General features: G+C 39.1%; 1 protein-coding gene across 1 annotated transcript in view; it reads right to left on the bottom strand.

Annotated features, from left to right (window-relative positions):
* Positions 1–26800, bottom strand: part of CRYBG1 (crystallin beta-gamma domain containing 1) — a 226531-nt gene that overhangs the window by 127786 nt on the left and 71945 nt on the right. The gene's annotated exons all lie outside the window — the stretch shown is intronic.

Genomic DNA, 26800 nt, shown 5'->3' with positions numbered 1-26800 from the left:
TCTGGCATGAAAGCAATCCAGTTTCATTTTATGATTTATTGGTTGCTCGGATATCATTACTCTTTAGAAATGCCAAAAAGAAATTTGTAAGTTTCCTCTATCTTGGAAGTAAAGTGGGAATTAAATCTCAGTTAGGGGAGGGATCTAGATTATGTCAGGAAAAGGGAACTGCTCCCATAATTATAATATTTACTAGACTTAAAAAGAATAGAGATGGGGCAGTGCAACGATGGCTCAGTGGCAGAATTCTCACCTGCCATGCCAGAGACCAGGGTTAGATTCCCAGAGCCTGCCCATGCCCCGCTCCCAGCCCCCACCGCCCAAAAAAGAAAGAAAGAATAGAGACGACCAATGAAGGCAGAATGTTCTAGCCTATTCTGGTGGTTGTCTACCCCAAAACCATTTCCTTTATTCATTTCCTCTACCCACCCACCTGCCCCCAACACACAGCCTCCATGTGTCTTAGAGGATGTTGCTTCCAGCCCCGAGTAGTCAGTCATGATGGGTCTAATCATGGAGGAACCATTCCTCTTGTGAGTAGATGAGGTAGGCGCGTACCCATACACATCTCTCTCTTACTAATATTACCACACTGCTAACAGTTTCTGTGCCCCTCTAACATATATTAGTACCATGCCCTTATTTTTCTGGTGCAATTCTGACCAATAAAATGTGAGAAGGATTGCTGAAGGAATCAGGGGAAGGTCTCTCTCCCTCTGAAAAGGAGATTTTCAGAAAGAAATGGTTCCACTTCTCCACAGGGCAGTGTCATATCCTGCGTTTGATGACTACGACGGCCACCCTGGGACCATGAGTGGCATTAGGCTAAGAAGACTGACTGGGGACAGGGCAGCAGAAATATGAGAGCAACCTGGTACTCAAAGTACTTCTTCACAGAAGAAATAGAAGCTTTAGTGGAGTTTCTAAATGTCTGAGGGATAAAAAGATAAATAGGGCATACTTTCCAGCTCTGAGAAAGTGCTGACCTGCGCAGCCGGGGCACATCTGTTCCCAACAAACTGAGGCATAATGCCGACCTGCTGCCATAGCTCTAAGTATGCATGCCAAGGGCCCTGTACCCTCAAGCAGTGCACACCAGGGTTACGCCTCCCCCAGATCAGGTGCATACACACAGCTACATCCTCCCTGGCCACTGGGCACCCATCTTCACAAGCATCAGCTTAACATCCCCAAACTGCACCTATACCTGCCCTGAAACAAATCAGCACACTGTTGTGCCCCACCCCACACCCTGCTCCCTGCTACACATCCATCCCACAAACACAAGGCCTCAGACTACTGAAAGGAATCAATTCCCAAAGTAAATCAATCAAGATATTTACATGCGACAAAAACAGATCACTAAGCATATCCCAATGCAGACAGATTTAGCCCTGCCTAATGACCAAACTAAAACATCAGAGGAGACAAAAGTAATCAAAGATGTTCATATAACTCTATTTAATAAAATAAGTGGGATAGCAAATGACATAAAGGAGATCAAGAAGACAGTAGAAGAGCATAAACAGGAACTTTTAAATAGAAAAATAGCTGATATCACAGAGATTAAAGACTCTGCTACCAAATAAAAAACATACTAGAGGCAAACAAGAGCAGATTTGAAGAGACAGCAGAAAGAATACGTGATATAGATGCTGGGATAACTGACTTCAGAGACTCAAAACAATAAATAGCAAAAATATAGGAAAATTGGAATTGGATCTCAGGGAAATGACAGATAAAACAAAGCACACAAATATAAGAATCATCGGTGTCTCAGAAGGAGAAGAGAGGAGTAAAGGGCTAGGAAGAGTGGTTGAGGGTATAATGGGGGAAAACTTCCCAACCCTCACAAAGGACATAAATATACAAGTCAAAGAAGCCCAACCAACTCCATACAGAATAAATCCAAATAGGCCTTCCCCAAGGCACATACTAATCAGTCTGTCAAATGTTGAAGAGAAGCAGAAAAACCTGAAAGCAGCAAGAAAAAAATCAATCGATTACAAACACAGGAAACCAGGTAAGACTGACTTCAGACTACTCAACTAGCACCCTGTAGGCAAGAAGGCAGTGGTATGATATATCCAAGATCCTGAAAGAGAAAGACTTCCAGCCAAGAATTCTGTAACCAGCCAAACTATCCTTCAAAATTGAGGGAGAGATTAAAGTTTTCACAAAGAAGTCCTGGAAGAGCTTGTCAACAAGAGACCAGCCCTACAAGAAATACTAAAGGAAGTTCTGCTGGATGGAAAAAAAAAAAAGACAGGAGAGGGAGGTCTGGAGGAAGGCACAGAATTGAAGAGTACCAGTAAGGGTAATTTAAATAATGCAAAGAAAAAGAGGGAAAAGAATATATAGATCTGACAAACAAAAAAGATAAGATGGTGGATTCAAGAAACCCCTTTTCATTAATAACTTTGAATGTTAACAGACTAAATTTATCAATTCAAAGTTATAGATCGGCAGACTGGATTAAGAAATATAATGCAGCTATATGCTGCTTACAAGAGACTCATCTTAGATACAAGGATACAAATAGATTGATAGTGAAAGGATGGAAAAACATTTTCCAAGCAAGTTGTAACCAAAAGAAAGCAAGAGTAGCTATAATAATATCGGACAAAATAGACTTTAAATGTAAAAATGTCATAAGAGACAAAGAAGGACACTATATACTAATTAAAGGGTCAATTCACCAAGAAGATATAAAATCATAAATGTTTATACTCCCAATCAAGGAGCTCCAAAGTACATGAGACAGACATTGGCAAAAATGAAGGGAGCAATAGATGTTTCAACAATAATAGTAGGAGTCTTCAATACACACACACAAAAATAGATAAGTAGGGCAAAGTACTAACATTTTAGAGAGGAAGAGAGAAATAAATCAATGTGGCAACATCAGCAAGAGAGATGAATGTGGGTATAATTTGAATAACTCTATGACTTATATCTCTACTTTAAAAAACACCATTCTGTTGCATTATAAAAATAGGAAAGTATATTATCAGAATTATATTTTTACCTTTCCTCAGTTTTGTACTATAAAAGTAATAATGCACATTAAAAATAAATATAGAAAACAATTGAAATGAAAAAGAATCTCTCTCAAACTCCCCATGTAATTTCACTTTGCAGAAGTAACCACCATTAACAGCTTCCTTCCTGCAACATTTTATGCCATATATATAAGCATTTATTAAAACACATTTCCTCTGAGAGAATGTGCTAAAGTTAGTCTTTGAGGCAAATCTCTTAGGAATATAAAGACAGTATATATGTAAGGATAGAGAACCATGAATGGTTTAGGAGAATTTAAACAACAACTAAGAAGTGTCTAAAAGGTGGGAAGGTGTTATATTCCTACTGTGGCTGTATCTTTGCATCAAGTAAAATGTTTTTTACTAATTGTGCCACAGACTCTAAGCCACTGTGTCCATCTTACCCACACATAAGCCAAGAGGAGCAGCAAGCAAGAGAAGACAAACCCACCAGGAATTGCAAACTTATTCCAATCACAGCAGCCTTATACATTGCAAAAATAAATGCAGAGGAAATCTGCTGCCCCTACTATTTTTCCTTTCTGGAGAAAAACATACGTGCCTATTGAATGACTCAAGAGAGTTAGGAGATAAAAGTGATCTAAATGTTTTTCTTAAGGTTTATATTTTTGGAGGTGGGCATCCAAAAAAGGAGCTCTCTTCCTACTAGATAATTACATATTATGTTATTAAAAGCTGGAAAGGGCACTCTTTATATGTTTTCCTTATGATCGAATCCCTACATATGGTATAGGACCCTTTAGCCTGTAAACAACAAAGTCTAACTCACAGAAACCTAATCGAAAATGTTAATTCATCATTGCTATAAAACAGGAGGGGGTGGGATCAGCTGGCTTACTCAGTTTATACAGTCATTAAGGACCCAGGCTCTTCATCCTTCTGCTGCCAAAACCAGGGCACTGGCTTTGTCTTAGGGATAGTGCCCAAACGTCGCGAGATGGCTGCTACATTTCCCATCTTAAGCATGATAATTCCAGGGGACAAAAAGACCATCGCTTCCTGTTCATCTCTCTTAGAAGGGAGGAAACCTTCCCGAGGAGCCTCCCAGCAGACTTCTCCTCATGCCTCAGGCCCATACCTAGGCCAACCCCCGACCTACTCCCTTGAGGCTGGGGCCGAAAGGACATCCCTGCGCAGAGGATGGGCACCTGAAAAAAAGTGGGGTCCCATTAGGAAGGAAGAAGTAGGTAAAGTAGATGCAAAGAGCTGTTGGTGCGTGTCATCACCTCTCTGAGTTTGTCTTGAACCTTGTCCCCTACACTTATTACAAACACTGTTAGAGCTAGAGGTGATAGATAATCATGATTGAATTTGAGTTTATCAAAGCAGAAACTTTCACGATCTTGGCCTTATATATGCTGAACTCAGGAGGCCTGTTTGTCCTGCTGACTTGGGGAGAAACTAACAAGACGTCGCATGCTGTCCAAAGTCAGCATTACATGCTTGGAATCCGATGAAAGGATGCAGATGGCACCGGAGGGAAGGTTTAGTCTGTCAATGGTCAGAGGAAGATGAGAACTATTACAGGTAGTTTGTGAGACAGTCCTTGCTTCACCCATAATTCTAAAACTGGAAATGCTGCTTGTGGTACACCCAGTAACGTCTGACCTGCCTTGGAGGGAGGAGGAGGATGAGGCGTTGGCTGACTTCCCTTTCCTTGTGACCCAGATTCAGGTAGTGCTGCACCTGTGCACCTGGCCCCAGCTGCCCTTATTCCATAACCTGCTCCGGGACTTGGGTTGGGAGGTGCAGGAGGCCACAGGATGCGAGGGGCGTGAGAGCTTCGCAGGCAGAGCTCAACTCCAGGGCAGCTTCTCATTCAACCCCAGATGCTCAAACCATCCTATGTGCATTTTCTACTTCCTCTCTGGAGTCGAAGAACTTCTATTCATGGCAAACTTATCGGGCAAATCTGTCTCCCCAAACACGACCTTGGCAATATATTAGAAACGATAGACTTGGAATTATGCTGGGGGAACTCTGGGACCTAAATTAACTAGTATCCCTTCTTTTCAGCAAACACTTTTAGATCACCCACTATACATCATACCTCAAAGTACACAAAGATGAGCAAGCCCACTCCCTGCCCTCCAGGATGTATTAGGATTGAGGAGACACATGGGCTCAGGTAGTGGGTATCAATATTTTCAATTCTGAATAGCAGTTGCATATGAGCTAGAAAAAGGTAAGTCTTCCCAGCCTCAAAGCCAACCTCAATAAAGATTTGCAACAGATTAATTGGAAAGTTTGTTAACTTTTCTTTTCCAGTGAGTAAATTTTATTTTAACTCCTGATGAGTAGGCTGTAGGCATTTATAAGAAAGGCCCAGCTTTGCTCCATGGTGAGAAATTTAAGATTTATATATAGAAATATGGTTTCCTTTGCGAATAGTCACTACCATTCACTTATTAAGGACAGCAACCCCTTGGAATAAGGAATAATAACAATAATCAAATAATAATAGGTAAATAAATAAATAAATAAAATCCCCTAAACCCTGCCTTATTGTTCCAAAGTCTAAACAAAGGTTAATTTATGAATTTGCTTATTATAATCTTCTGCGTTTCCCCTTTTTTAGCACAGACATTGTGTAGCGAGAAGTGGAAGAGTTAGTGTTATTCCAGACTTATGAATAAGTAAAATACTTGCCAGTTCATTCCATTGTTCTTTATGTTTCCTTTTTATATGACTCAGAAAAATCTCCCTAGATATTAAGTTGGCAATAAAATTAATAATGGGAATACTGTATTCCCTATACCAGTTTAAAAGAGCTACATGGGTATTTCCCAGACAAATTTAAGCTTAGTGAAGCCTGAAGATAACATAATTTGGAGGGCCCTCTTTAAGAAAAACAAAACAAAATATCTTACTTTTCCAAAATTTCAGGGCTAAGGACTCTCCTAAGGCCTTAAGTAACACTGAAGGATCTGCTTCCTCTAAACCAACCTCTGGTTTTCCCTAATGTTGGTCCACCCCATTCTTAGTTCTTCCTTGAGCACTCTGCTGTGTGTAGCCCAATATGAGATATGTGCAACCCAATATGAGATATGTGTAGCCCAACATGAGTCTACTTATCTGACAAGTTTTGCTCCAGAGATAATGTACCTGTAAAATAATAAAAATATATAAAAGTGAAGGCTTAGTTTTGTCAGTAAAATATAAACCAATGCTGTACTGCCATCTGTTGTCTACCCAGAGAATTGTGAGCATGTTTTACTGAGCGTGGGAGTTGTGATTTGAAAGCAGCTAAAAGGCACCTTCAACTGCAGTGAGTTATTCCCTTAAGAGAGCTTAGAACACCGGGTATTAGAACCACTCTTCTGAATTAAGGCATTAGTTATAATGATTACATAAGTTTCCTGGCCATGAAGGGAGAAAACGTTTAACTTATTAACACACAGCGCTAATAAATAATATGCATAATATTTCTTTGCTACAACTGCTAAATGGTTGAGCTAGCATTTACTGTGCAACCTCTATCCTGCTAATATTAGACCCTGTATCTGACTGCAGACACATGCCATCAAATAATTCTAGACCTGGAAAGACACCTAGTAATTACCTGGTCCCCTCATTTCAGAGGTGAAGAAAGCAGGGCCAGGGAAACCATATGAGTGTGGCACCTTCTGTTACTGCATGGAATCAGAGGCCAGGATTTTTGTGCTGAGGCTCATGACGAGGCATCTAATAACAGGCTGTGTATAAGTCATGTCACTCTCCAGAAAAAAACAAAAATCTATTTCCCTTAGGGAACGCAAAGTTCCTTTTGGAGTTAAGAAATAAGCTTTTCTTTCAGAAGCAGTGTTGTCTTCAAATTTATATTTTTCTCATCTGAGTAAAAGATGAAATATAGCAATGGCATACACATAGACTTGGGAGTTAAATCAGCCTGGCCATTACCTGTATGATCTTGGGCTAGTTATTTAATTCCTATAAGTCTCAGTTTCCTCACCTGCAAAATGGGGATAACAATAGAATTTTCATGAGGATTAAGTGAGGAACTCATAAAATGCTTAGCTTGAATTGGCACAGATAAGTGCTTACTTACTAAGTATCAGCTAATATAATTGTGCATATGAATGTCAGTTGGCATTCTCTGAATACTAACTTACTAGGGGTCATGTGGATGGCACTTGGAGCTACTATATTTATCAGGATCAGAAATGAAATGATACAGAAGTGAGAATGCCTGAGTTGGTAGATCCCTTAGAAATCATCTAGTGATCCAACCATCTCATTTTAAAGATGAGTCCTCAGAGGCCCAGGGACATTCATTGTTCAAGGTCATGTGGCTAATTACTAGCACAGTGGGGAGTACAGAATCCACTTGACTTATTCTGGGACTAATCTTAAATACTCTGCAGATGTGTTTCATGATGACAAAATACCCAGTTGGCTGGGGAAATGAATAAAATTCTGTATGCTCATTCAAATTTTAAAAATCCAAAAATCCTCAGAGTTTTAACTATATAAAGAATAATTAATTATCATTAATACATCATTAATGCAATCCTCATCAATAAATTATTTAGCACTAGCAAACGAATAATTTTAATGCAGAAACTCTGCCATCTAGTGGCTGCCCAACAACACAAAACCATTCTTTTTAGCAGTGCTTTTGTGAAAACAGAGTAACACTTCCCGGTCTGGACACCCTGCCCAGGCAGTCACCACTCCCTTAACACCTCCATCTTCTTGAGCATCTTGATGGGTTCTATGCAGCTCGAAGGCCAGCAGCTATCTCCCACTGTGCTGCACGGGGCAGAAATGTCCAGGTTCCCCTCCTCTCTAATCACTGGACTGCAGATCATCTCTCCAACAAAGGCTGGGGAACTTTGCTCTCACACTTCATGTTATAAAGTGTAGGTTTTGGGTGCTACAGAGTTTGTGAAATTTAACCAAGCTGTATTTCAAGATCGACAATATGTAAGCTTGATCATTCGGGATCATTTCCCTATGACCCCTGACTGGGCTCAACAAGGTTTGGACTTATTAGTGCCCAGAGGAAGGAAGGTCATTCTAAGAGAAGAGGGAAGCAGAAGCCAGAGACCACAACTGAGGGAGTGACTGCCCAAAGTCCCAGGAAAATTAGGGAACGCGGTCTGCGTCTCAAGGAAGGGCTCAGGTTTATTAGGAGTCTTGTGTTCGCTGCATGATTGCACACACTCTCACTTTATAGGAGTTGAGGATCATAGCATTTTTTCTCAACCTCTCTTTATAAAATTCAAGTTGGATAAGTTTAGTTTTCAGTTGTTAAATTATAAAAGAAGATTTTTTGATTGCTGAAATTTTCCTTTTAAGGCCACTCAAATTTCTGCAATCCAATGGCAGAAAAAAGAAAATGTAGCTTTTCTTTTGATGGTATAATCTCCAGAGAAAGACTGCCTAATGACCCTTTTCCATTCATAAATAACAAATTAATAATGCAAGAAAGTGTGCTTTAAATTGCTTTCCTGTGTAATGCAAAGCAAAGCTATTGATGGTTACGTTGACATGAAACAGGCAAGGAAATGGAGAGAGACAGATATGGATATAGGAGCAAGGGTAGAAAGACGACCCCCGAAACCACCAGGGGCAGCCCTGAGGAGCCATTCTCTGAGCTCTGCTCCTTACCCCACCTCTGATCACGCAGGTTTCCTTCGTCATGGCATGTGAGTTTGCTTTGAGGGACATCAGAAGATATAGCCACAGGAACTCTTTGTTGGACAAATTGCAGGGGTGTTGAGATGGGTGTTAGCTAGCCACTACCTTACTTAACAGCCTTTTATGGGATCTCAAGGGAGAAATCTCCCTTATCCTTAAGTGTCAATAAAAGCTTTTCTTTACCTTTTATCTTTCAGAAAATGTGGATCATGTATCTGATCATGAAACTATTTTAGTAATCATATAGAACTTCATGATAATATGTTTCTGTGGAGTAACTGTCTCTCTGAATTTATTGAACTATTATTTCTTGACTTTTCTCATCTTTACCTACTTGCATTTTCATTAGATATAAAGTACTGTAAATCCTTCGGAGGGAGGATGTGACCGGGTGGCAGTTACAAATAAATAAAACATGTTTCCTCCACTTTCTCAGTGTTAAGATTCACTTGTCCTTGTCCATTCCAATGACTGCTACCTTAGATTTGAACTTCATTATCTCTCCAATTTAAAGAAATTTCAAGCTTTTCTGTGCTGACTACTCTCTCCTGCATACCCTAACTTATTATAATTTTACAAATAGATTAATCATCCTGATATATATCCTTCTCTTGTCCGAAAACCATTAGATGATTCACCACTGTCTTCAGAATAAAGTCCTAACTTCATAGTCTAGTGTTCAAGCTCTTCCGTCTTCTGGACCCAGCCTACCTTTTCAAATATACACACCGTTGTACACCCAAGATTCCAGACCATTTTACTAGATTTTAGCTTCATCAAGCATTGATGGATCTTTCTCCCATCTCAGAGGGTAAGTCCTTAAGGGGCTCGCATGTATGATTCCTCTGTTTCTGCACAGCATGTAACACACCATCTGGCACACCACAGTAAAGGTTTACTGGGTGCGTGACTACAAAGAGCCCTTTCTGAGAAGATGGCTTGTTTCATGACTGCAGTGGCTGCTTGCAGAGCCTGTTGCTGTTTATGACTGTCTCAAATAATGTCAACATAAAGCATTGGTTCAAAAGCAATTCCTCTTAATTACGATGGCTGCATGCTAGGCTGGTCTGCTATTATTTATTTGTGGTGATGTCACACACTTTGAAACTGATTTTATAGCATCTTTAATATGCATCATCTGCCCCCCCCCCTTTCCTAACCATTAGCCCACCTTAGCCCACGATTTAAAAAAAAGATTCTGGTGCCAACAACAATTAGTAAGAGTCTATGAAACTCTGGGGTTCCCAAAGAATAGTGGCACTGAACTTGTCTGCCTTAGTGAGTCCTTCCAGGTAGTCAAAGAACTATCTTCATCAATTCTAAGCTTTGCTAATACTTGGATTGCTGTAAATATTATTTCATGGCATTTCTAGAAGCAATAAAGTTTCAGAGAAATTGTCTCATTTGTTTAGCACTTACTGGAATTGTTATACCCTAAAAGACTATATTTCCTGTACCCACAAACACTTTTTTTTTTTTTTTTTTTTTACAAATCACATACTGTCAAATTTCTTGCACCCAAGGTTCATGGGCTTAAAGGCTCTACTTAACATATACTTACCATCTGGTGGACTGTAAATCTTAGTAAGAACTGAGTCTTTTTCTTTCTTTATTTTTTTTGCATGGGAAGGCACAAGAAATCAAACCAGGGTCTCCGGCATGGCAGGTGAGAACTCTGCCTGCTGAGTTACCATGGCCTGCCCAGGCCAGAACTGAGTCTGTAAGTGTTACTTGTAAAATATCCAAAACATTCCCATCCATTTATAGTAAATGCATTTTAGGATTAATGTCAAACTAAACAAATTACTTTAAAATAGGAGTGTGCGGTCTCTATCTTTCTGTAGTTTTTGAGATAACTTTTCTAGGGGTTAATTTTTGCATTAATTTTATAATTTTCAGTTTCATTATGTTTAAGTTACTCCATGTTGGAATACCTGCCTGTTGGTCGATGATTAATATAAGATGATCAGTAATTAGTACATAATTACCTGAATCACATCGTTGCCTTCCCCCAACCACCAGTACCACCAGTACCACCAATACCAGGTGACTCTCTTACAGTGGGCGAGAGTCACTGAAGGACCTCCTCATTATATCCTTTTGCAGTGACTAGACTTGCCACCCTATACTAATGAATAGGTTCTTTTAGTGTCTTTTACTGGGGCTAATGTTACAAAAGAAAACTCTAATTAGACATACTTTCTAGCAAGTAATAACGCAAAACATGTTAGGGACATGAAAGACTATGAAGCCACATCATAAGACAGACTGTACTTATCATATTGAATTTCATGCACTGAAGTTCTCTAAGGTGCATGAATGCAAAAATTATCACTACTTTCTATTTAGTTTAACGAGGTTGTCTTTACAGAGCTGATGGTAACAAACTCTATGTGTCAGCTCTAAAGTTCCCACCCCAAGGGTTACTCCAGTACCTCTCTAATCTCATTCCTCCCCTCTCCCCAAACTTAGCTGTTCGTTCGTGGCAAAAAATTCTGGTTTGCCCTTCTCTCACATACAACTTGCTTCCTTATTTACATGTCTTTGATAAGGTTCCCTATTAATGCTTCCCTCCCTCTTCTTTGCAATCTTTAGCTATCGCGTTCTATTCAATCTAATTTCCAAATTCTTTTCCTCTGAGAACAAATGAATGTCACCTTTGCAAGGTATTAAAAATGGGATGGTAAATGGAAAGATACAGTCAGTGCAAACTAGGGTTTACCGTTAACGGTAACACTGTCATATTCTTCCCTTAATTGTAACAAAGGCGATATACCAAAGCTAAATGTCAGTCAGAGGGGGATATAAGGGAGACATATAGGATTCTTGTTGATGTTGTTGTTTCTTCTTTTTACTTTTTTGTTCTTTATTTTTTCCTTTTTATTAATTACTTTTTAAAATTTTTTCCTCTTCTTTGTGTAAGAAATGGAAATGTCCTATAGATTTTGGTGAATGCATAACTGATTATACTGGGAGCCACTGAAGGCTCACTTAGGATGGATCGTATGGTATGTGAATAAAACTGCTTAAAAAATAAATAGAAAGATACAAGTGCTGGAAAAGATGTGGAGAGAGATATAACTACTCATGGTTGGTAGGAAAGTAGAACAGGGCAGCCCCTCTGGAGGGCAGTGTGGCGATTTCACAGGAGGCTAAGTATGGGGTTGCTGTATGATCCTGCAAGCCCTTTAATTGGTATATATTAGGGTTTCTGGCAACAGAAACATTGACTGTATATTTTCCATTTGCAAGCGGGGGTTCTGGCAACAGTATTCATGATTTGCAGTGGATGGAAGTGGCCTAAGGGTAGGTACCTCGAAGGATGAAAATGGAAGGGAAAACTGTGGTGTGTACATACAACAGAATACTGAGCAGCTGCAAGAAGGAAGGAAGTTGTGAGGCATGTAACTAGGTGAATGAAACTTGAAGACATTGTATTGAGTGAAAGAAGCCAGAAATGAAATGATACACATTGTAAAGCCTCACTAATATAAACGAACTATATGAGTAAACTCTGAGAATTAAAGTTGAGAATACAGGTTATCAGGAGATAGAGAGAGGCTTGAGATTGGGCAACTGATGGTTAAGGAATACAGAACGTTCAGTAAGGCTTATTGTAAAGGCTCCTAGATTGTAAGTTGCTGCAGCAGTCACACCTATTCCTGAATTTTAATTGTTATTTCTAAATTCTGAGATGCTGTACTCTTTGTGTATAGCCACGTAGCTCCTTGGAACTTTGGTTATCTGTGTGACACCTGAGACTCACAGTTTGAGTTTTGCAGCTATGAAAGTCAACGTTATCCAAAAAAACAACTGTTGAAGCTGAAAAAGAGTTTTCAGACTTCAATTAGAGATATGAATGAAGCTGATCTGGTTAGACTAAGGTAAATCAGAATAATGGTAAAGGCTACTCAGTGTATTTTAAAACTTCAGCTTCTGTGTGAGACCAAGGGAAGAGATTTTTATCAGGTACAAAATTTGTATGGTCAGTTTGTTCAAGCAACATAATTACATGGAACCCTGAATAGGGAATGTGATCTTGTTATTTTGAACAGGTTTATGCCATACCCTGATATATCCAGGGTAATTGGGCAGAAAAATAAAAAACAGTATTTACAAACTCCCCTTGAGGGACTGGGAAAAAATGTGGAAATATTAAACTTCCCCACCTAGGGAATTCCTGATATTCTCACAAGGATTAGGGACTCCCAATTTAATAAGCCAAGCCCTTGATCTTGGAGTTTGCTCCTATGAAACTTTTTCCAGCAAAGAAGAAGCTAAACCTACTTATAATTATGCCTAAAAGTCACAGCCAGAGAACCTCTTTTGTTGCTCAGATGTGTCCTCTCTCTCTAAGCCAACCCAGTAAGTAAAGTCAGTATCCTCCCTCCTACATGGGACATAATTCCAAGGACTATAAATCTATCTCCCTAGCAATGTGGGACATGACTCCCAGGAACTCCCTGGCCCTGGCATCATGGGATTGAGAAAGCCTTCTTGATCAAAAGGGGCCAAAGAAATGAAGCAAAATAAAGTTTCAGTGGCTAAGATATTTCAATTGAGTCAAGAAGTCATTCTGGAGGTTATTCTTATGCATTATGTAGATATTCCTCTTTAGTTTTTTGTGTATTAGAAAAGTAGTAGGAAATATCTAAAACTGTTGAACTGTAATCCAGTAGCCCTTATTCTCGATGATGGCTGTATATCTATATAGCTTTTACAGTGTGATGTGTGATTGTGAAAACCTTGTACTGGGACTCCTTTTATCCAGTGTATGGGCAGATGAGTAAGAAAATAAAGATAAAAAAATAAATAAAAGAGCGGGGGAAAAGGGTTTGGGATGTTTGGGTATTCTTTTTTACTTTTATTCTTTCTTTGGAGTATGAAAATGCTCTAAAATTGATTCTAGTGGTGAATACACAACTATTTGATGATACTTTGAGCCACTGATTGAATACTTTGGATGATTACATGGTCTGTGAATATATCTTAATAAACTGCATTAAAAAAATTAGTTTCCTCCAAGACTTCCCTGATTGTAATGAATCCTGTGTTTCCTTACCCTTAGCTACACTGTTTCTATGAAATAGAATGCCAGTTTACAAAAGGATTGTGTTGCCTGTTTTGAAGGGAGCATTTTATTACCCTGTAAATTCAATGTTATAAATGGTGATTTGATTCCCAGATAAGCCCCTGAAAGTCGATTTCATGTAGCTGAAATACTAAACTATTGCAAAAACTAAAACAAAAAAAGCAAAAAACAGATTAAAAAAAAAAAAAGGAAAAGCCATTACGGATCACGGAGCTGATTTAATACTTTTTTTTAAAAAAGAGAACAAAAAAGAAATCAAACAGTTCAAGAAACAGTATTTATTTTCCTCAAATGCAAGTTAGTCTCTTTTGGAAAGGACTATTGAGAAAAAGGCAAGCTCAAATAGAAAGAGATGGGAATTAAGGAATTTTCCAGAGATTATAAAGTGACTCCCCGGAGCTTTTATTGTTGTTAGATATAGATTATTAACATTTACAATTTCACATCTAAACTCATGGTTTTCCCATTTCTATGTACAAATGTATCACTAGCTTCACTCTTAGATTTTACACTCTTCAACTGAGTGGTTGAGATTCACAGCGGGATGAAAAGAGAAACAAACAATGGAAGAAATAAGAAAGGGGAAGAAGATGTGGGGAAAGAGATTATTTCCTTGGGTGAATGGTGAGCTGGAGCTGAGCTCTGAAGTTACCACCTAGAGCGGAGGGGCTCAGGAGGGCCAGCCCTTAAACATGCCAGGAAGTTAGGGACAGACTACAGAGGACGCACACAATTCAGGTGAATGACGGCAAGTAGTTTTTGAACTTACAGAGTGGATATTATGAAATACCATTTTTATAAGGTCAAACCAGTCAAATAGGGCAATTTCGTATGGTTCATTCAATGTAGGATTATTTTGTAAGTATTCATACTAGGTTTTCTGTGAACACCTTTCATCTCAATTCAATAATAGACTTTTTGGGAGTTAAGAGCCATACAATTTTCTATCCTGTAACTTGTTCTCAGTAGGTAAAAAATTGGTGCTTTTTTTTTTTCTTTGGGCCTGGGATTAATATAAAACAACAAGTTTTTTCTTGTGGCACTGGCTCATTGAGAATCCAGGCTTCCAGCACCGAGAGTTGAGTCACCAAACCACAAAGTATTCTGTCTCAAGAAAATATTTATTTTGCTTAACAGCATTTTCAATTACGGAGTGTTATCTCATCAGGTGGAATGAGGACGTGTGAGTCAACAAGCTCTGTATATACAGAAGATATTTATTTCTGCACTCAAGACAAAGGTGAGAACTTTCACCATGTTTGATTATGAAAATCAGGCACAATCTAACAGAAAGAATAACTGTTTTCAGTTTCCTCACTTAAAAAAATCTTTAAGTGCTGCTTTTGAAGTAAAATATTTTTTCAATTGCCAATAATTAAAAAAATAGAAGCAATCTAGAGCTTTTTAAACTGGATGATGGCAGGACATATCAAAACACTTCTGAAAAAAATGAGCAGTTGGTTAAATTAAAAGTAGGAGTATAAATTTTACTAAGATAATTCATTTGGCATATTTCATGCAGTGGGGGGAAAAAAGCTCTTAGTCTCTCCTTACTTTTCAACAGTTTTTGTTTCCTAGCTGCTAAAGCAAAACAACGGGGATTTGTTGGCTGGCGATTTTGAGGCTAGAAGAAGTCTAAACTCGAGGCATCAGCAGGGCAGTGCTTTCTCCCGGAAGACGGGGGCACTCCGGGATGCTCTGGGTGCAGCCCTGGCCCTGGGCTTTTCTGTCGCATGGCACTGCATATTACTTGCTCTTCCAGGTTCCACCGCCTTCCAGCTTCTTGCTTCCCGTGCTTTCTCCCCTCCATGTCTGAGTGTCATTCTTCTTATAAAGCTGTCCCGTCATACGGATGAAAGCCCAAACTGATTCAGCTGGCTACATCTTAACTAAAAGTAGCATCTTAGAAAGGTCCTATTTACAGTGGGTTCACACACCCACAGGAGTGGATTAAAATTAAGAATACATTTTCAGGGGTACATGACTCCAAGCACCACAACCCCGTTTTAGCAACTACTTTTTGCTAAAAAAAAGAATTAAAATATTTGTATTAGCAAAATTAATTTCCCAATCTTTCATCTTTTCTTCCCACCAAAATAAGAGACTCTTAGGCTTCCACCTATTTAGGCAATACTAGAAATAAACTAATATTTTTCTTACCAAATTTAAGTTATAACTCATATCCCTGTACTTCAAATATGAGAAAATTAATTATATAATTGCAACTGCTATTAATTTACATAATGAGTTTTTTTAAAACCTTAAAAAGGATTTGACATCAAACCATTATATGAATCATTCCAATGGATTGCCCATTTTATCCTTTCACTTCCTTATCAAATAGCTCAACTTTTTTACTAAGAGAAAAGAAAGATACCGATTAGCCTAACACCATGTAAAAACCTGGATTCCCCACTTAAAATGCAAGCAAGTCATTAAGAAAACAAAACTCAAATAGATTCACTACTTATTTGGTTATAGGGTCCAACAAAGGCAAAAGGGATAGAACGTGGCATTGGCCCCTTCCGCTTTCCCCCTCAGCTCTCTCCACGTGCTCTCCCTTCACTTCCTCACTATAAACCTTGGGGATTTCTTGTGGTTCCGTATCAACTGCTAAAGAGAAAGAGGATCTAAGACAACAAGTAATAGGAAAGAATTAGCCACATACTGTGTTACTGTACTGAGGGGAATGTACATTTTAAAAGAAGATTTTTAAAAGGCGATGTTTAACATAAAGAGATGAAATGGCAGGAATTTTCAGTATCAATACCAACTCAGAGGAGGAGATATTTTAGGGAAGGGGGTGTCTAGGCACCATCTAAATGAAGCTTGGCATGTGCATGCCCCTTCTGGGAGGCCTGGACCTGGCACGGTCGGAGCAGAGCACCTTGCCAAACCCTGCAGAGGGAAGAGAGAGAAAGGAGATATGCACGCTGCCACCCAGGGCGCTCCAAAGACCCCAGAAGTTCTAAGATGAAGGATACTGCCTCAGGTAATAAGAAATCCTGACATAAAATCAACAACAATGGGAGTACTGAGAGACGCTCTCTGAGTTAAACAAAACTGTACATCTCTATGTTGCACAGTCCGCTAGTCCTAGCATATATCAAAGTCAATTCCAGTGGCTGAGAGAAGTAGGTATGCAAACGTCAAATTACAAACATTTAGAAGAAAATATAGGATGGGAAATTATTTCTTACGATTAAAGGCAATGGAATAAATCATATAGAAAAATATTGATGATTTTATTATGCAAAAATTAAAAATTTCCATACATCAAAAAAATAAAATAAAGGCAACAACAAGCCAAGAAAATATTTTCAGCAAACACACCCAACAATTTGTTCAAAGCCATACTGGGTAAAAAATCCATATAAATACAGAAGAAAAATATTAGCAAACACAGTTTAAAAGGACAAGTGAAAAAATTCTCAAATGAAGAAATAAAGAGTTCATGAACCTATTTTCCTAACCTCATTAGTAATTAAAACACCCAAATTCAGGTAACAGTAGAATACAAATTAAAAACTGATGATGCTCAGGGTGGTGCAATGGTGGTTCAGTGGCAGAATTCTCACCTGCCATGCCAGAGACATGGGTTCAATTCCTGGAGTCTGCCCGCGCCAAAAAAAAAAAAAAAAAAATTGATGATGTGTAATGTTTTTGTATGCTACTGGGGGAATTATAATTGCGACAGCCTTTTAATAAATAATTTGTTGGCACTTATCAGGAGACTTAAAAATGATAATATACCATACCTTGTCATTCTACTTCTAGGAAATGATCCAAACAAAATGATAAAAGAGGCATTCAAAGATTGACTTACAATATGTTTATGGTAGTGGTATCTACAATAACAAAACGTATCAACAATTCAGTCCACTCACGTAACAATAAAGTAAATCGTGTCACATCCATATGATGTAATGCCATTTACCCTTTAAGTCATAGGGGTAATGCTTGTGATGTAATGGTAAGTAGAGAAGTAGAATAAAAAATTGTATGTCAACTATGTTAAATATCCAAAGAACATACCAAAAGGAAATACACTACAATGCTAACAATGGTGATCTCTGGCTAGTTGGATTATTTTCCACAGTTGGCATGCATTCTCTTATTATAAGAAAAAATACTTAATAAAAAGTTTTAAAACTTATAATAGGTTCCTTAGGGACATCTAAATAAGGATTTTTGAGTGGCACTGACAGAAGGTAAAACCCTGATGATGGAACAGACCTTTTTACATAATCTAATAAAATATTAATGCACAGATTTTACCTGCCAGTCTCAATTTCTTTTTTCCAACTTCCTAGGCCAATAATTCTCAACCTGCATGTTGGAATACCCCAGGTTGCTGTCAATTATGAGAACATCACAAATTTTTTCTTGGATGGTTTCCAAGACACCATTTGTTTTTAAAATTTGTAAGGGAAAAAAATACTTGCAGAGACCTTCATGCTGCATCTGTTTCAATGTTTGTCAGAGAATTAAAAAGCAATCATTAAAAGGTAATTTTGTAATAGTGGCAGCTAGATTGAGGTGGGGGGGGACAGGAGGGCACAGAAGTTGATGAGAAATTACTTTGTTTTGTTTCCTACTGTGCATAATTTTGAAGTCATTTATTCCATTTCAACAGGAGACAGGGAGCAAATAATGAAAGGGTATCCTGGTTCCATTCATTGTTTCATTTTTCAGTGCTTTGTATCTTTTCATTATTCCTGTAGCTTCTTTTAGTTAACCACGTAAATTTTATAGAATGATCAGTAAACTCCATAGTAGCTGGAATACCAAAATATTTATGGCTGCTTCAGTGCTACAATGGCAGAATTGAATAGCTGTAAGAGAGACTGTATGGCTACAAAACTTAAAATATTTACTATCTGGCCCTTTAAGGGATAAGTTTGCCAAATGCCTGTTTTAGATCACACATCCCTACAAGCTTGCTTGGCAGAGAGCCTTTTCTTTGCACTTTGATAATCTTCATTAAAGAGGAATAAGCACTTCTAAAATGCTAAAAAAAATTATCAGATTATTACAGGTCATAAGTTCAAGTTTACCCAAGTCTGAATAAATTCAAAAACAGAAAAAATGTTGCCCAGAATCTTAGATGCAGGTCGAAATTTGAGTGATTCTTTTATTTATTTTATTTTCTTGCCTACTGTTCTAGCCATGTCCAAGGTAGTCCCCATCTTCCTGGTATTTATGCTTCTGAGGAGCCCCTCTCACGTAGTGGTAACAGCATGCCACTTCCTAGGCTAGCTTATGACGTTGTGGCTTTGCCTTCTCTGCTGTCTGATCACTCTCTCTGGGAAAGCCAGCTTCTGCGTCACCCTAATATGACAAGGACCTGGGGACTCCAGTCAAATGCCAGCAAGGAGCCGAGACCTTCTGCAAAGGCCACGTGACTGAGTTTGCAAATGCATCTGCCAACACTTCAGACAACTGCGGTCCTAACTGACTACCACTGAAGAAAGATCCTGAGACAGAATATCCAGCTAGGCTACTCCCAAATTCCTAACTTAATCTGTGAGATAATAACTGTCTTAAACCCATAAATTTGGGGTAATCTGTTACACGGCAATGGATAACGAATATCTTACCCCAGCCACCACTACATGTCTCAATTTCTAGCTTTTGAAAGCTGTCAGCACAAGTAGTGTCAGACACGTCCTTTCCGAGAAATGAATCATGAATTAGATCTAGCTCAGGTCAAAATATAAATGTCACAGGTTTCAGACAAATCGGAGACTTTCCTCTATACAATACACTCATCTCCTGCAAACTACAAAATACATTATATCACAAAGTATTTTAAACAAAGCTCTATCATTTCTGTTCGAGTTTATGTCAGCCATTAAAAGAGCTCTCAATTATTCAGTCTTTGCTGTAAAGTCACTAGTCAAAGATGGGAATGGCTGAGATGATGTATGGACACTAACAACAATACATCCACCTCAGGAGCACAGAAAACCCACCAGAACACAGGAGCACCCAAACTCCCAAGGTGGGAGGGAGGAGAGGAACCAGAGCTCTGGACTCCCCAAACAGCTTTCAGTCTCCTACCTCTTCCACTTATGTGATAGTCTGAAGCTGTTCTGTACCCCAGAAAAGGTCATGCTCTTTTAATCCATCCCTGTGGGTGCAGACTTATTGGGTGGGACCTTGTGGTTAGGCTACTTCAATTGAGATGTGCCCCACCCCATTCAGTGTGGGTCTTAATCCTTTACCTGGAGTCCTTTATGAGAGGATAAAGGACAGAAAAAGCCCAGAGAACTCATCGAGAGAAAAAGTCCCCAAGAGAAGGTGAGAGAGGAAGCCACTGAAGCCAGAAGCTGAAAGCAATGAAACCAGGGAGAGAAGGTCCAGCAGATGCTGGCCATGTGCCTTTCCATGTGACAGAGGTGTCCCAGATGCCAGCTGCCTGTCTTTAGAGAAGGCATCCTCTTATTGATGCCTTAATTTGGACATTTTCATGGCTTTAGAATTGTAACTTATAAGCTAATAAATTCCCATTGCAAAAGCCAACCCATTTCTAGTACATTCTATGACAGCAGCTTTAGCAAACTGAACTTATACGAGAAGAGGGGAGCAATACCAACAGTGTCTTACATTTGCGCAGCACTTCATAATTTGAAAAATAGTGCTGCTTTGTATATCATCTCTTCACTCCTCATAGCAACCTTAAATGGTAGGTTTAAAGTAAGAGTGATCTTATGTTTCATAAAAAGAGAGAGAGAGAAAGAAGAGGAGAGGAGAAGAGAGAGAGAAGGGATAGAACAGGAGAGGTAGAAAGGGAGAGGGAACTAGAATTGGTAAAGAATAAAAATAGCATTTGATTATGTCTGTGAAGTATTAGGATGCTTTGCAGGGAATGTGTAAAGCCCAGGAGTTTAATGGATGGGCCTTAGGAATGTATCAGGGGTGAGGTAGGGACAGAGGATACTTGGCGGATCCCATTACCAGGACTCTGCCAGAGCACCACTTTTTTTTTTTCACCTGTGCAGCCTTGTCCATGGCACTCTCACCAGAAGAGCCTCTATATTTGGATTAGAGTATTGCACCCTTGACCCTCAATTGTTCAAGCCCTCCAACAACATAGAGATTATCCCTAGAACATACTTAACTCCCTGGAGGGAGGGTGCTGGGTATCCTTCATCTTTGTACTCCCAACAGCTTGTAGTACAATGAACCTAGGTAGAAGGCACTTGATTAAATCTTGGAGGGAAGGAAGTAGGGAGGAAGATAAGAAGGGAGTTAAGAAAGGGTTGAAGTACAATATAGTTTTCTCATTTGCTTCAAACTACAAAACTTATAAAATCTTGTGCTGGTTTGAAAGGATCTATGTATCCTAGAAAAATCATGTTTTATTCCTAACCCCATTTTATAAAGGCAACCATTTATTCTAATCCTATTCAGTCCTGAATGTAGGAAACTTTAATTAGCTCATCTCCATGGAGATGTGACTTCATCAGTGTGGCTACTAAACCTGATTAGGTGGAGATGTGTCTCCACCCACTCCAGGTGGGTCTTGATTGGTTTTATTGGGATCCTTTAAAAAAAGAAACACTTCGGAAAAAGCTAGAGAACTACAAGAGAAAAAGCCACGAGATTCTGAGAGAGCACAGCATGCCAGAGCACCACGAAGTAGAGTCCACCAGCCAGCGACTTTTGGAGATGAAGAATGAAAACGCCTCCCAGGGAGCTGGAGAGGAAACTAGCAGATGACACCGTGTTCGCCTTGCACCTTTCCAGCTGAGAGAGAAACCCTGACAGTGCTCACCATGCGCCTTTCCAGATGAGAGAGAAACCTTGAACTTCATCGGCCTTCTTGAATCAAGGTATCTTTCCCCGGATGCCTTAGATTGGACATTTCTATAGACTTGCTTAATTGGGACATTTTCTCAGCCTTAGAACTATCAACTAGCAACTTATTAAATTCCCCTTTTTAAAAGCCATTCCATTTCTGGTATATTGCATTCTGGCAGCTAGCAAACTAGAACAAGTCTTTTAAAGAAAGCTGTATCCTTTCTCTCTATGGACATCCTCTATTTAAAATTTCTGAAGTGGAGAGAACCATGCAGAAGACATTAATGAAAGTCCAAGGTAGGGTGGAAAAGTGCCTCTGAATTAATGGTGATTCATCTTCTAAGGAATTTAGACTATGAGGTACAATTAAGAGACTACATTTATGTGAATATTTCACTTCAAAAGCTTCAAGAGACAAGAGGCATCTAGTTGACAGCAGTGATTTTGCCATACTGGTCCATTAAGAACAGAATTTGTGTTTATAGCAATGTCACATATAAACAGGGCTCTGCCCATAAGCACTTGTAATCTAATTGATGCCTAAGCAAACAATGTAAAGGAACCCCTCCATATCCATACAACTTCGTGGGTGGCAAAATCATCATGTCAGTTGCATCACTGATAATATCTGGTTCCTGAGGCCTGAAAGGCCCCACAGGGGCTCTTGACCCTGACAGAATTCCCAGCGAGCCAGTCAAGCCTCTGTCTGGTGCGTGCTTGCAGGTACAGAAACATTCCAGGTGAGCCTGAACACCTTCCCAAGACGAGCCCCATGACAAAAAATGGGGTCAACAAGCAAAAATATAACAAACCACAAAACAATGTGGATATTTGTACATTTATCTTTTCCATCCATGGTAACCTCCCCACCTGCTGGTAGTAAGGGTAAGTCAATAAAATAGGACCCAAGGCCAACTTTCAGGTTGGTATATTTGTTTACCTGTAATAGGCAATCTGCTTTGCCCATCTGGCTCAATCCATAATCCCATTGTTTTAACATCCTTCTCTAACATACTTCCCTAAATGGTTTGAAATCAGAAGGCTTAGTTTAGAAAGATTTTGAAAAGAAAGTATCTGAATGGAATGAAAGATTAAAGTGTCCACCAAAGAATATATTTATAAGATACTTTGGAAGGTTGTTGATTATTTAGAGAAAGGTTTATTTCAAAGGGGGCTTAGGAGACTACATGATGGGGTAAAGACTGTGGCAACTAGTCTCCCCCTTGAGCTGCCTTGTAAGTGTTATAAGAGGCCTTATGGAGAAACCAGGTGGAGAAGCCACGTGGAGAGGCCACACAGAGAGGAGATGCCATGAGACCATATGAAGAACCTTGGAATACAATTTAGAACTGAGGCCCAGACATATGACTCCAGTAGAGCTGTTTCCATTGGCTTCCAGCTGTTCAAGCCCCTCTCACTGAGTAGTCAAGTGGGTGACAGGGGAGTTTTCTTAGATATTCCAGCCTCAGCAGCTGATCCCACCTGCCCTGCTCAAATTCCAGGTGCATGGATACCTTAGAAGCAATAAAATGATTATTTTAAGCCCCCAAATTTTGGCATAGATATTGTGCAGCAATAGATAACTGAAAGTCACCTTGATTTGTGCTAAATTTTCTTCTCCTATATTAAGTCATGCCTGGTCATGTTTTATGGAAATCATCCACAGAAAACCCAGCCGCTCTAAGAATTTACAAGGTAGTACCTAGAATCTGATTAGGTATTCTAAAGAAGGGCTAGAAAGTTTCAAGGAGGATTTTTAAAAAAAAATAGTTTATATTTCTTAATTGAATTCTCATTATTTTTAGATGATCAGGGCAGTAGGGGAGGACAGATAGAGAATCAACTTAGTATACCAAGTACCTAAGATAATTCTAGTTTAATAGTAATAACTACCTTTTCTTGAGCAATTACCATATTCCAAGCACTGTGCTAAGTGCTTTACATTTATGAACTCAATTGAATCGTCGCAACAATCCTGAGAGAGGTATATTGCCTGCATTTTAAACAGATGAGGAAACTGAGGTTCAAAGAGATTAAATAATTTGTTGAAGTTCACACACCTAGTAAATCATGGAACTGGCATTTGAACCTGACCAGCCTGACTGGAAAGCCACTTAAATATTTACTGTATTATACAGCCTCCACCTTTAATAATAAAATACTTTCATTATTTGGTTACTTTTATGATCAGACAGGAATGTATCTCACAGTAATCACAGCAAAAATAAAAAATAAAAGTCCATACTTTGGACTTAAGTGACTCAAAGTATTTTCCATGCAACTTGACATCCTTTTGCACTAAGACAAGGATAGTTTCATGTTATACAAAAGTCTAGGAGGATATAGGAAAAATGATCATACACAGTATGAGCCTCTGTCTTTTTGTTAGTTTATCTTAAATGCCCGAAAATATTGCTGTATAAAAAGAAAAACCAAGGCACAACCATCTGATTCCCATGATTTATCCCAATCAGCCCTCCTGATTGACTTGTCCTCTACCTTTGCTAACCCTACCTGTTCCATCTATTTCCCCTTCTTTCTAGAATATGCACTCTCTCCACCACAAACACATGCCATCCCTTCATCTTTAGGAGAGGGACTGTACTGCATAGGCTTGGCTAATACGACTGTATATAGTGATGCATTCCACCCAGAGCTGGAAAACTGAAGTGAATGGAAGCAACATAATTTTGTCAAAGGGTTGATTTTCTAGATCACCAAGTCTGCCAGCCCTACAAAATGGTTTCTCATTCCAAAAAATCTAAAACCTTAAAGAATCCCGCAAAAGGTTAAGTTTTGCACATATCAAGTGAATGGCTACTTTTGGTTGCTTTTAGAACTTCAATGAGAAACTTGCTTTCACAAAAGATCAAGGGATTCGTTTTCCGGACCATGTATGCCCCTCAAAAAAGATCAAGGGAGAGCATACTCTTGTTTATCTGATAAAAAGTTGAAGGAGAAGCCACCATATCTCAAAATATCTCATGTTGGCGGGCCGCGGTGGCTCAGCGGGCAGGGTGCTTGCCTGCTATGCCGGAGGACCTCGGTTCGATTCCCGGCCCCAGCCCATGTAACAAATACGGAGGAACAGAATACAATAAAACAAGAAAATGTTTAAAGATGTTTCCCTTTCTTCCTTCCTTCCTTCCTTCTATCCTTCCTTCCTTCTCTCTGTCTTTCCTTTAAAAAAAAAAAAAAAAAAAAAATATCTCATGTGTTACTTCCCCCCAAAACCTTCACAGTCTCTTAGCTTTGCCAAAGTTGTGCTAGAATTTAGAATGATGCTTTGATGCGCGAAGGACAATGAACTGAAGGATTGATGTGCTTGTCTTATGCCAAATATTTTCTTTGTGTACTTACAGTAAAAGGAGAATATGACTTGGCATCAGAGGACCTTATACACTACATTTTTTATTGTGAAATATAACGTATATATAAGAAAGCACATTGCAAATTGTAAGTAATATAATGTCTCCTATCCTACAGGAACACTGTGCTATGAGTATACTACTTTCAACTTTCCAAACAAAATATACTATGTGTTATTATATATATTTGCTATTTAAATCAGACACATGAAGATACCAGAAGAGTGGAAATATTTAATCTTCCATGCCTGGTCAATTTATAATATACTATGTGCCATCAAATGGATATATTCGGGTGGGCCACGGTGGCTCAGCAGGCAAGGATGCTTGCCTGCTATGCCAGAGAACCTGGGTTCGATTCCCAGTGCCTGCCCATGCAAAAAAAAAAAAAAAAGGATATATTCATTGATATATTCAACAAAAAATTGTTTTGACTAATTTACCCCAGTGAACAAAACTACCCTCATGGAGCTTATATTTTAAATGAGAGACACACAGAATAAATGCAAAAACAAGCTGATGTTATTTGAAATGTCCAGTATGGATAAGTTCCACAAAGGAAAATAAAGAGGCATAAGAAGATAAAGTGATGGAACGTACTGCTTTAAGGGTAGTAAGGGCAGGTCTTTCAGAGTTTTGACATTTGAACAGAAGTTGTATAAAGTGAGGGTGTGAGCCACGTGCCCATCTGGGGGAAGCGCATTACCAGGCAGAGGCATCAGCAAGTGCAAACACTTGAGCCAGATGTAGTCCAGGAAAGGCAAAAAGCTCAGTGTGGGTAGAAAGACTAAGCAAGGAGAAAGAGATGGGAGATGATGCGGTGAGGGAGCAGATCATCGGCCATGCAGCTTTGGACATTGTTTTGAGTGTGATGGGAAAGCACACGAGGGTTCTGAGAAGGCAAGGAGTGCATATGACTATGGTGTTTCAAGAACATCTCCAGTTAACATGTAAAGAACAGGGAAGCAAGCGTGAAAAGAGGAAGACGGGGCTGGAGGCCATTAAAGATGACAGAACTATGGACTTTGATGATGATAGCAGTGAACGTGCTAAGAAGTGGCCAAATACTATATACATTTTAAAGATACGATCAACAGAATTTACCACTAGAACAAAGATGTGAGATGATAGAGAGGTGAGAGAAAGGAAAGTGTCCCAGATAATTCCAAGATTTTTTTTTGGCTTGCATAGCTGGATTATTTAGATTTACTAACATAGGGAAGGAGTGGGCTTTTGAAGGCAGCTAATCAAGAGTTAGGTTAGTTCTGCTATATTTGGACGGCACATCAGACATTCAAATAGATACATCGAAAAAGTTGTTGGGTATATGAGTCCAGGATGTAGGAGAGATATGGGCATTAGAGATAAAAATTTAGGGGTCATCGGCAAACAGAGGACCTAAATATGCGGCTGGACAGATGGACTATCCACCTAGAAAGTAAATGCAGAGAGAGAAAAGGGCTCCAAAGACTGAGCCCTGGGGCCCTCCAACATTTAGAAGGTGGGGAAGAGGAGGAATTACCAGTAAAAGAGGCAAAAAGAGATTCTACAGAGACGGGAGAAAAAATGAGGGGAATTTAGCATCACAGGGGTCCAATGAAAGGCGTGCAAAATGATTCTGATAATCTGAGAAAGATGAGGTCAAAGAATTGATCATTGGCTTTCGCAGCAAGGAGGTAAATGATAACCCCTAATCCTGATGTATCTTTCCGTGTGGGAGGGACTCATTTAGTGAGACACTTGGCTCCTCTCCACTCCTTTATTCACTTGCCTTGTGGAAACACAGTTACTTGACAGGTGGGTAAATTTGGAAAGAATTAACTGGG

This window comes from Tamandua tetradactyla, chromosome 5, assembly GCF_023851605.1.
Source record: "Tamandua tetradactyla isolate mTamTet1 chromosome 5, mTamTet1.pri, whole genome shotgun sequence".
Classification (NCBI taxonomy): domain Eukaryota; kingdom Metazoa; phylum Chordata; class Mammalia; order Pilosa; family Myrmecophagidae; genus Tamandua; species Tamandua tetradactyla.
The sequence above is the reverse complement of the archived record's forward strand: the minus strand, read 5'-3'. Positions and strand labels throughout refer to the sequence as shown.